This window comes from Sapajus apella, unplaced genomic scaffold (genome assembly GCF_009761245.1).
Source record: "Sapajus apella isolate SASKATOON/1434 unplaced genomic scaffold, GSC_monkey_1.0 scaffold115, whole genome shotgun sequence".
Classification (NCBI taxonomy): Eukaryota; Metazoa; Chordata; class Mammalia; order Primates; family Cebidae; genus Sapajus; species Sapajus apella.
Window position 1 is genome coordinate 1,561,195 of NW_022437055.1, and position 11,701 is coordinate 1,572,895.

General features: G+C 40.3%; 1 protein-coding gene and 1 long non-coding RNA gene across 5 annotated transcripts in view; one reads left to right on the plus strand and one right to left on the minus strand.

Annotated features, from left to right (window-relative positions):
- The window catches only part of ENOX2 (ecto-NOX disulfide-thiol exchanger 2), a 275,984-nt gene extending 264,747 nt beyond the window's left edge, over nucleotides 1-11,237 (minus strand). The window contains exons 1-2 of one of the 4 annotated variants that reach the window (XM_032260200.1): nucleotides 10,969-11,237; nucleotides 9,668-9,715 (exon numbers count right to left, since the gene is read on the minus strand). The gene's annotated coding sequence lies outside the window, so the exon portion shown is untranslated. The remainder of the gene's footprint in view (nucleotides 1-9,667; nucleotides 9,716-10,968) is intronic. The other 3 variants (XM_032260198.1, XM_032260199.1, XM_032260202.1) reach the window with 3 other exon arrangements.
- Nucleotides 11,238-11,321: 84 nt separating this feature from the next.
- The window catches only part of LOC116537967, a 12,774-nt gene continuing 12,394 nt past the window's right edge, over nucleotides 11,322-11,701 (plus strand). The window contains exon 1 of the long non-coding RNA XR_004263440.1: nucleotides 11,322-11,701. This exon is cut by the window's right edge and continues 306 nt beyond it. This is a non-coding gene — a long non-coding RNA (uncharacterized LOC116537967).

Genomic DNA, 11,701 nt, shown 5'->3' on the forward strand with positions numbered 1-11,701 from the left:
AATCAGAAACATACTTGCTGAGATCATCCAAAGTCTCACCTACTATAATAAAAAGTGTTTGTCTTTTGAGGTATTGGGAGTAGCCCCTTTACCACCACAGCTGCAATCCTAGCCTTCCAACTGCTTAGTTAAACAGTCAAGAGCTTGAAAAGGTACCGACAGCCCTACTAACAGATCTCACTTTCCTCTGTCATTCGGAAACTCAGGCAGGTGGATACAATTCTCCAGAGGTCTCATCGTTACAACCCTCCACCACAGCCTCACCAGCAGTATGGCTGGCCACTAAGGAAGGTGTCAGTCCAGTTTCAGGTTCAGCAAAGTAGGCTTGCCTGAGACTTTAAAAACCACATTGGTAAGAAAGGAACCAAGGCTGTATTTCAGAATTGGGTTGTTCTGCCTTTGGGCATTGCAACTAAACTCCTCCACACAAGTAAGCTTGAAATTCATATTCCCCAAATTCCTCAGAAGGGCCATTCAAAGTAAAGGGAAAAGGACAGGAAAGATGACTTTTTTGTTAGCTTCTTTCTCACAGTTAAAAAAAAAAATGAGGAACATGACTGACAGAGTGTCCCAAAAGTCAATGAGGTCGGAGGCAGTAGTTTCAACCCAGATTAGCAAGAAGGGCAATTAAAGCATCAGAGCATCCTGATAAAAACAAACATGCACACCAAAAACCATTGCACTGTTTCCATTACCCTGATTTCAAGTTCCAGAATGTAAGCACTAACGTTTCCCTAAACCACCCAAGTTCCTCCTTGGCAGCCGTCACCAAGCCTGACTGATCTTTTCAAATGAATTTCCATCACTGGCCACCCCACATTCTGAGTATTTTTGTCAAAAACAAAAGTCCCAGTGGAAGATTTCAAAGAATCAATAACTTGAACCAAACCATGAACCTAAATGGGGAGAGACAACACTAGTTGCTAAACTCCAAACAAAACAGAAATGTTAATAGTTTGAAAACAACAAAAACTAGCAAAATGATTTGAACCAGAACAAAGTTTCATGTTTTCTGAGTTGATCAAACTTGCACCAAACTCTGAGATTCCAATCAGTTCAAACTCCTGCAAAGATCACACAGTAAGGCTTGGTTTCACCTGTCTGAAAGCTCACAAGGGAATCACAGAATGAACACTGGATAGGGAATCAGAAGAAGTGAGGTTTCCTGATTTTCTTCAGTGTTTGATCTTGATCAAGTCACTTCGACTCTCTTAGCCTCAGCTTGCTTGCCATGAAATGGCCAGGCTGGGATAATTGGTTGAGCACCAACCTCTTTCACCTAGTGTCTCAGTTGCCATTTTCAGTAGTGAGGGCATTAGGTTAATAGAGATATTGGAAAGAATGGTGGAAGGATGGGGAACAGTAATAGTCACAGATACATCTTGGGGGCCTACTATATGCAAGACACTATGCTAGGCAGTTTGGGGGATTCAAAGAAGTAAAAAACACAATCCATTCGCTGAGAGGGCTCCCAGTGTAAGCAAGGGGATACCAAAGCAGTGTCTGAAAGGGTAACTGGCTAGAGTAGAGTTCTGTAAGACAGAAGTATAAAGATTAGAAAGATAGGTTGGAGCCAGATTGCAGAGAGTACTAAATGTCAGGCTGAAGAGTTTGGACTTCATCCTATGGAAAACAGGAAGTCATTTACAGTATCTGAGTCAGGAAAAGAACATGATCTAAAACTGACTGGCTAGATGGTACAATTTGTTTGGGCATAGGTACCTTCAACATGTATTTGTTTGATATTTATGTAAATCTGGTACGTATATCTACTTCCCATATCTGGATGCGGCCTTTGGGGATTTCCAACATTCTGGTTGCTGCTTATTTTTCAAACAGCCACTCCCTGACATCTCTTCAGCCTCTTTCCCTTTTCCTCCCCCAACTCCTAAGGGGAGCTGACCAACACGTGCCTCAGCCCTGCTGACTCAGCAAGCAATAAATAAGCCTCATAGAATGTTTTGGAAATGAAGCTGCTGTGCTTCAAAACTGATTTCTTTCCTTCATGATAATCAAACCTCAATTACTTCTGGAATCACTGATTTGAGTTGGAAAGAATGAATATTCATCTAAGCAACATGTGAAGGAGTGCAGGAAGTTATGTCCTGTGTGCAGAAGGAAATCACTGTTCAAAGTGATCTCTGTATATGGAAAGAAACCCTAACAGAGACGGCATTCCTGAATAGTGGCAAGTGATTAGGGTAAAACCTCTTAAAAACTTCCAAAGTATAAAGTGTACTTCATAATCCTTTGGATATATACCCAGTAATAAGATTGATGGGTCAAATGGTACTTCTGTTTCTAGATCCTTGACCACGGCACATGTATACCTATGTAACAAATCTATATATTCTGCACATGTATCGCAGAACTTAAAGTAAAATTTTAAAAAAAGAAAATGTCCTGATGTCTATGATTGCATTGTAGTTATATATGGAAGATCTTTTTTTTTTTGTAGGAGATTCAAATAAAATATTCAGAAATGATGAAGCATCATGTTAAAATTTTATTCTCAAATGGTTATTTTAAGAATATTCTTTATATGATTCTTTAAACTGAAATTATTTCAAAATAAAAAAATAAAATTTAAAAAAAGAAAGTGGACTTGGTCTGTCTTCAGTTTGTCCCCCCATGAAGTCCATCCTCCAATGCAATCATGTTACTCCCCCCGCCATTTAAAACCCTGTGTTCACTCATTCCTGCATATAGGACAATGGCCATACTTCTTAGCAAACCGACTTAATTCACCCAATCAGCCATAGGATAGATTTCCAGATTCTTTTCCTGTCCCCTTTCCCACACTTTAAGTGGTTCACACACAATATCTTACCTTTCTCTGAACCATTCAGTTTTATACATTTAACTGCCTTGCATGTGTTGGTGGTCCCTCTGCCTGGAATCCTTGCCCATCACCTCTTTGTCCACACAGAGACTAGGCAACGCTCTTCATCCTTTATGATTTAGCACAGTCAGACTCTGATCTCTAAGTTGTCTACCCACAGGTGTAATTCCCTCCACCATATTTCAAGAGCACCTTCTCTCTGAGTACCTTTCATATCAGAACATAATCACTGGTTTGAGTGTCTATCTCCCCTATTAGACTGTGAGCTCCTCAAGGGCAGGGATTACATCAAATTCATTATTATAGTCCTGGTGCTTAGTATAGGGTCTGGTCCTATATACATGCTCAAATGTCCACTGAATGAATGAGTTTGAACATCAAGTACTCATTGAAGTCAAACTCAGCATTTCTTGAAAGGTGAAAATTAGAATGGTATGTGATCAGAATAATCCTAGTGAAGTACATATGAGGACCTGACTGAAGAAAAGCTGACAGGAGGACACCTTATGGGGGCTTATTTTGGGGCAGTTTCTATCCCAGGAAATTCTCACTAGCAGTTGTTGCTCGTTAAAAATGAAGAGCAGCTGGAGCAGATGACAAGGGCCCTTACTGGGGATTTCTCCATCCTTATCTTTCATAGTTCACCACTGAAGCAATGTTGTTCTCTGAAGTAACATTCTCCATACAGTGTCTCAATTCTCCTGAATGACTGCCACATTCATTTGTGCTCTGCCTACAGAGACGTTTGGACTAGCTTTGTTAGTGAGTGGTCACTGGAAGCTCTTTTGATTCTTCTACTCACCTATCGTTATTATGCCAAGGAACAATATTTTGTGGGTAAGAGACCACTGCAAAACAGAGCACCAAAAAGGGAAGGGAAGCAGAGCTAATAAAAACTATCTTTTTTTCCCTCCTAGATTGCCGATGTATTTCACCATGTTTCCATCCTATAGTGTTTTATACTATGTATCAGTAAAGGCAAAAAAGGAAAATTAAGACTTCAAAACCTTACAGTTTTTAGGCAAGAAAAAAAGGAAGCAACATTGAGGACTAGAACATAAATCTTTAGATATATGATCAGTAGCCATTTCTGAAAAGTACACATTTGGGCTGTTTTAAACAAACAGCAAAAAGCAATTAGGTCTTTCTGACTAAACTGAGGTGTATACTGAATTTTTTTTTAAACTAAGTCTGTTTTGATCTTCAAAAATGTCAAACTGGTAAACACTTTACTTTTTTGTACAAATAAATCTAAGAGCCAAGCTTAGCTTGAGGAAGATTTAAGAGACATAAAATTTGTCTGAGGTGTCTGCCAAATCTCTGCAACAGAGACAGAAACCCTAGAAAAGCTGACACAATCATAACTCTCACATCACCAGCAGGCTTGTGCAGGGCTGGGATGCACAGAAAGTCACTGTTCCTTCTTTCATACTGTTTGTAAACAGAGAAGTAGATCATTTGCTTATCAGCTATCTGGTAGCTTATTTTTGCCTAGATATCCCACAGGAAAAAAATAAAGAACACATCCCCATGGGTACATATCCCAATTTTCAGCCAGGTAAATTTTCATTTATAACATAGGCCCGCTTGTTAAAATTTTCTCTTTCTTTAATTTGCTCTTGAATGCTCTTGCTCTTATGTGCTTGCTTGTGCTCTCTCTCTCTCTCTCTTTCTCTCTCCCTCTCTCCCTCCCTCCCTCCCTTGCTCTTTCTCTTTTTTCTTCAGAAGGCATTAAAAAGGAAGGCAATTGTGAGTATCTAGTGCACTGTGCAACGGAGTACTTTCACATAGTAAGCCTACAATAATTCGTCGAATGAAGTGAAACCCTATCTGTAATTTCTATGTTCAACTTATTTGATCACGAAACAGGAAAACTATAGATGTTTTTTCTGGAGTACTTAAAAACGACAATGCCTTATAAAGAATTGTTATTTTATTCAGATGACTCATGCTTAGGACTTCTGTCCCTTAGAAATCATCCATTTTTGCACAATGGGTATTATTTGTAAGGAAAATGAAGGGCAGACTACACTTCAGGATCCTGAATGACAATATGACCACTGATACATTATTTTAGAGAAAATCAGATATCCTATATAAACTCAATTGTATGTCGTTATGGTAATCCACTACATATGTCTAAAATCACTTAACAATGCAAGAATATAGTGTACACATGGGCTGCATTCTGTAAGTAGGATTAACTATTGAATTCAACCAAGGTCTTCCCTGGGGATAGATTGCTGGAAAATACATCTACATGACATTTAAAAAAATAAATTAACCAATGACATCGACTCCCATGAGACACATTGTTTCTTGTACATTCAATTCTATCACAGTTTTCTGTAGCTCTCTGCTAACATTCCCATCCCAAATGACATAGAATTTCAAAAAATAAAGAAAAACAGAGTAATTGGAGCTATTCCATCTCTCCTGCATGAAGTGTTATGTACACAAAGGCAAGAATTCTGTACATGAGCACAATGTGAACCACGACATGGTGAGATCATGTCAGTTTGCGGCTGACATAACAACAGTTCTTGACATAACAAGAACAACAGTTCTTGTTATGCTGTGGTCACATATAACTTGCCCAAGGGAGTGTACGAAGCCTGTTTTCTTACTGACAAGGACCAGCAGGGATTGTTGGAAAATAAAGAGAACAGAGTTATGGCAGGAGGTTTTAAATTTGCTCTTTAAAGAATGCTCTTTATTATGATAACTTTTCTTCTCGCTTTGACGTATTTAGTTTTCCTCATCTGTAAAATAGGAATAACTATTTCATGTGTTAAATATTTCTGCCCTGAGAGTTAAATACCAGTAAATTGCCTGGCATACAATTACTAATCCATACAGTCCACATCAACGTTGGTTAACATTAATTAAATACCTATCATGTGCCTGGCACTGGTCAAAGACCCCCAGAAAAAGTAAATCATAGAAGGAAAAACTGATACTAGAGGGGCAAGCTGGGAGCCGATTTTCAAAGCTTTTATCAGCCAGTCTAAGAATTTTGGATATTATCCTGAAGACTATGGACAGGTTTTGGACTCTTTTATATAGAGGTCAGATAGCTTTAGATTTGTGATTTACAAAAATCATTCTGTCAGCATTGGTAAAGAGTGGACTAGAAGGGATGCAGGCTGGAGGCAGCAGTAATCCAGGAAGTGATGCATGTCTGTTAGGAGGTGGAAGGTATGCCTCAAACTAAGACAATGGTGGACGCTGGGAAAACATGTTAAAATAACTTTTTCTTACTTTTTTTTTTTTTGAGATAGAGTCTTACTCTGTCACCCAGGCTGGAGTGCAGTGGTGTGGTCTCAGCTCACTGCAACCTCTGCTGCACACACCACCATTCCCAGCTAATTTTTGTATTTTTAGTAGAGACAGCATTTCCCCACGTTGGCCAGGTGAGTCTCAAACTCCTGACCTGAGGTGATCTGCCTGCCTTGGCCTCCCAAAGTGCTGGGATTACATGTTTAAGCCACTGTGCCTGGCCAAAATAACTTTTTAAAAATTAACAAATGTATTGTAGATTAGAAAATAAAAATATGCAAAAGGTTAAAAGTAGAAGTCATATACAATCTTACCATTTGCAGCAAACCCCTATTAATATTTTTGTGTGTGTTTAACATTACAGGATTTTTCCTATATATGTCTACACAGATGTGTGTGTTTGTGTGTATATGTGATATGTGTTTGCTTTTAAACTGGGATCTGCCACTCTGTAGTGAGAGTTTTATGATGGGAATTTTTCCTTAGTATATCAAAAACAATTTTCCACTTCATTAAATATTGTTTGGTAAAATCAACTTTAAGACTACTTAGTAATCCTTTCTATAAATGTAACACAATTGATTTCATTCAAATCCCTAGTATTGTGCATTTAAGATGTTCTTTTTTTGTTGTTGCTATTAGTATAAACAACTCTGGGACAGATGTCTTGAGTATTAAATTTTCACAACATCATGATTGTTTCCTCAGCATAGAGCCCTAGAAGTTGAAGTGGTAGGTTAAAAGCTATATTCCATTAAGGTTTCTGATACATAGTGACAAATTGCTCTCCAGAAGGGCTGTATCAACTAGCAGAGTCTATGAGTAGGAGGAGATGCATCTGCCAGTGATGTCAAGGATGAAGTGCACTGGACTTGGGTGGGTAGAAGGAGGAATGTTTCCTGGAAAAGTATCAGGGCAGGAGGAAAGTGAACTCTGTCAAGAGAAGCAAAGCAATGGGCTAAGGAACAGGTGTCTGGACACGTAAGTGATGAGAAAGAAAAAGGTAAGATAAACAGGGGAGAGTGAAGAAAAGAGAGAAAAAATAGGTCTTTAGTGAAATTATGGGCACTTTAATTTACTGCTTTCTTCAGCAAAAGTTGCAAATGTGGCAAACAGCTAGTCTTTTCATAGCATTTTGCAGTCTGTGCTACCAAAGTCCCCATTTATATTCATGCAAATCTGTTTATCAATTATTTTAACCCAATAACCATTTATTAGCTGACTACTATGTGTCAAGTCTGTTCTGGATGCTATGGGTATGGGGATGAATGAAACCTGGTCCCTGCCCTCAAGGAGCTCACAGTCTAGTGGGAAGCACAGAAATATCCACAGACCGACATACTACAGTATGGTACAGGCTAGGACAGAGGTAAGTGCAGAGTCTTATGGAAGCCAGAGACCTAACATTGCTTTCTGCGTGCATTCATGTAGGATGGGTAGGGGTTGTTGAGAAGGCTTTGCAGAGGTGTTAATATATGAGCTGAATCTTAAAGGCTGAGGAGTTTCTTGGATGCCTAAGGGCCACAGATCATACTCATATTCCTAATCAGTGCCTTGAATATTTGTGCGACTGCTCTCAAGGACACTTAGTACGGTGGGAAGGATGTTGTGTATAATCCAAATCCACACTTGAGTGGTAACTATAGCTTCCACTGTCATCTTAATGAACATAGAAATGTAGCATGTTTTGGCAATATTATTGCTCACCATAGAATATAAAGGACAAGTGGCAAGTGGGGCATGCAGACTTTTAAAATAATTCTGGTAACACTGACCTAATAATACTAACATCCACCAAGTCCTAATAATTTTACCTCCTAAATGTTTCTTGAATCTGTTCCCTCCTGGTCTTTATTGTCTCTCTGTGGAAAAGAGTAGCAGCCTCCAGTCACGTCTACCTCCACTGTATCCTTCCTGTCATTGTCCTTAAAGTAAAAATCTGATCGTGGTTCTCTAAAACATGTTAATGGTTTCTTATGGCCTACAAGCAGCACTTCTCACATACTCAGTCATTTGAGTACTACTTAGTGATTTTTACCATATTCACAATAATAGTACATATTACCATGTACTATAATTACTTAATATTTGTCTTTAAATCAGCTGAAAACTGGATCACTTTCTATTTTTATGAAGTAAAATCGAAAGTAGCCTTAGATGTGATGACTTGGTTCAGTTTTATGCTTTATAAGACATATTTGAATATGTAACTAGTAAAATTAAAATATTTGTGGGAGTACAATGTAACTACCATTGGCAGATGCCCTACGTTTTGAGAACCACTGACCTATGGGGGTGCATTCCAACTTAGCATTGCAATCAAGGTTCTTCACAACTCAGCCCCAATCTATCTTTCCAGACTCTTCTCCTACCTATTATACCTTCCTTTTCCTAAATAATCTGCACTCCAGCCATGCTGAAGTCTTCCACATTGAATGATCATGTCCTACTCCTATACAGCCACACATCTTTCACAGACTGACTCCTCTATCTGGAATGCCTCCCCTCCACTCCTGCCCTGCCCGGGGCAAACTCACTATCCTTCAAAACCTATCTGTCATGTCACTTCCTCGTGGAAGCCTTCTCCCTGAGTTTCCCTTACGATGAGTCACACCTCCCTTTATCACTCCATAGCACCTTGTACTCATCTCTGTTGTACTACACACTACAGTATCTCAGAACTGTGGGCATCTAGCTCCCCAACTAGACCCCAGGAAGAGTTCACGCCTTGTACGTCACTGTTTCCCCAATACTTCATGTGGGCAGAGGTCAATGAAAGAGATCTAGGGTCCAAGGTAACTTTTTGAAAAAGCTAAAATAAAATAAATCCAAAGTACTCTCCAGGTCCAAATAGCTTAGAGGTATGATATGTTTTATAAAGAGAATCATCTAATTCAGAAATAGCCATACTGACTATAGTTTTGGCAGACACAATTAGCTACAGTGGCAATGGCAGTTAAGCTAATTTGGTTTTAGCAGCTACTTTACAGAAAACACATTCTGACATAGAAATTTGAAGTGAATCACTTGGTTTTTGGCCAGGATGATCAACTATACCTCACAATAATCTCTCCTTACCACAACTGGAAAGTCAAGAACAAAAATGAACATTGGGAGTAGCAAACCAAGTTGAACAGAGCATGAGCTTTGGAGTCAGAAATCCGTACACTCAAACCTCAACCCAACTTATAATCTATGTAACTTTAAGTGGATTGTTTAACTTCTGTGCATTTTGGTCTTTTCTTCCAGAAAAAGACAGGAATAGTACCTACTTCATAACACACTTAAGATAATGCAATGAAGTATTTATGATGATGACTAGGACATTATGTGGGTTCAATAAATAGCAGTCATTATTGTCACCCAATGAGATGACTACAGTTCAGATAATGTGATGCACAGGGATAGCAAATGCATTTCTTAAGAATAAATTGATGTCTCTAGGCTTTAAAATTGACAGCTATAGACTGTAGCTAAGAATAGCTACAAACAAAACATCTGCAAGACAAGCTTCTTCTTGGATTTAAACTCACACCTGGAACATACCATCACACTTCTTTGTGTTCTCCAAGAATTGATCTCAAATCAGGTTCCCTAGGATGAAAAGAAAAATCATCCAATCTTAATTTTTGCCTTCATTTTTATTTGATACAGAATAATATCCAAACTATGTGTATGTTTCAAAGTGTCATGTTATTATGACCCCAGCTTCTCAACCCTATTTATTTCCTGCTTACATCTTTTATTCCAATGAGGCAAGCCCACCTGTCTCAAAGTGCTCCCTCTTCTGACCACCCTTCTCAAACTGCAATCTCAGTATCAGGAAGCTTTTCTCTCTCCTCTTTGACCACTTCAAATCCCCTGTACTCCACTGGAGCCCAAATTAAAATTCACCTTCTTCACAAAGCCTGAAAGCTGGATGAGGGCTTCAGCATTTCCTGGATTAGGCTTGAACTTCCATAGATTAACTCACCACCCCCATCACTATGCTTTTCCACTAACTCCTTTAGCATTTTTTGCACGTGTTTGTAATAATACAATGATTAATACAGTCTGTTTCACACTATCTCCTTTATTCTGTAGTTGGTGTGCCCCCTAAATGTTTGTCAACATTAGTGCTATGAGTCTTTGCTCGAAACCCCTAAAGCACTGTGTTTTTATAACCGGTCGAACTTGCCTTTTACTCTGACCAGAACCCTGTACTGAACCTTAAACACCCATTTCTCAAAAGCAAGATTCCTTCCCTCTTTTGCTTCCCATCCCTTCTAGAAATTGAGGAGAAACCCTTCTCACTCCAAAGACGTGGTGGGGTAAGTGGCAGGTGGCTGAGGAGTCGGTAAAGATGGTGATCAATTAAGGAGGCAAAAAGAGAAAGTTTGAAAAAACTTTCCCTGGGCGTGGCAAGGAATTTTCACGCCCCAGAGGAAATGGGGAGTGTAGCGTAGGGAGGGTTGTGTGCCCAAACCTGAAATACAAATTGAGGAAAAAGAGGAGAGAGATCACCCAACTCCTGCAGTATGAATTAGAGTCCAGATACCACCTAGGCAAAACCCTGGACTCGAACCCTAACTTCAGACCTCTGAGGAGGCGCAGCCAGGCGGCGTTGTGAAAGAAAAAGAGCAGGCGAGTTGGACCAAAAAAAAAAAAAAAAAAAGAGCAAAGAGAGCAGGCGCCTAGAGCTCAGAAGCCCACCCCCGACTCCCACTCCCGACACCCCCTCCCCGGCAGAGCCGGAGCTGGGCGGAGTTAGGCGCTGAGGACCGCGGCCCCGGAAGCACCCTCCTCCCTAGGCCCCCTCAGTCCCACATTCCCCAGCCAAGGCCACTCGGGCTTTCTGCCTCTCTGACCTCCAGCTCCCCGGCTACCGAAGCGCTAGTCCTTATACAGCCGCGGAAAATCGGGCCGACGCGGCAGCTCCTGGGCGCGTAGTGCCCTCGTGGGGCCCCACGCCGCGCCACTCTCTTCCGAAATGCCCGCCTCGCGCTATCAGGCCTAGGCCCAGCACTCCGGCCCAAGGCTGGACTCTCACCCACCCGGTGCCCACTGCGGCGTCTCCTATTGGCTACTAGTCACCAGGGAAGCCGGAGGCCCGAGCCCATGGCTTCATGGGAAATGTATTTTGAGGTCGCTTGAGGCTGTTCTTCCTGTAGGGAATCGCATGTTGAAATTGGCGGAGAGACACAAGTGAAGACCGAGGATTGTGGGAGATGGAGTCCCGACACTTATTTCTCTATACGCACAATTCTTCCCCTCCTTTTCCGATTGTTCCCAGCGTTCAGACGGGAAGGGTATTCTGGGTATTGTAGTTTACAGTGCACTGTCTTAGCGAATCAGTCTTGGGGTTATGGCTTTGTGTTTGTAGGGACAGACGAAGGCTCTAGATTTATTTTCATGTCGGTTAAGCTTTAGCATTTTGCAGGAAGCACTTTCTATCATGATTTGAAATTGTTACTGAGTTTTATGTGTTCTTCAAAAGATGATGTTTATTATTCGATAAACTTAGAATTTTAATTGAGAGTTACAGTCCGTTAAAATTGTTACAAATGTGTTCTGTGTGAACCACCTGCATTAAAATCACTT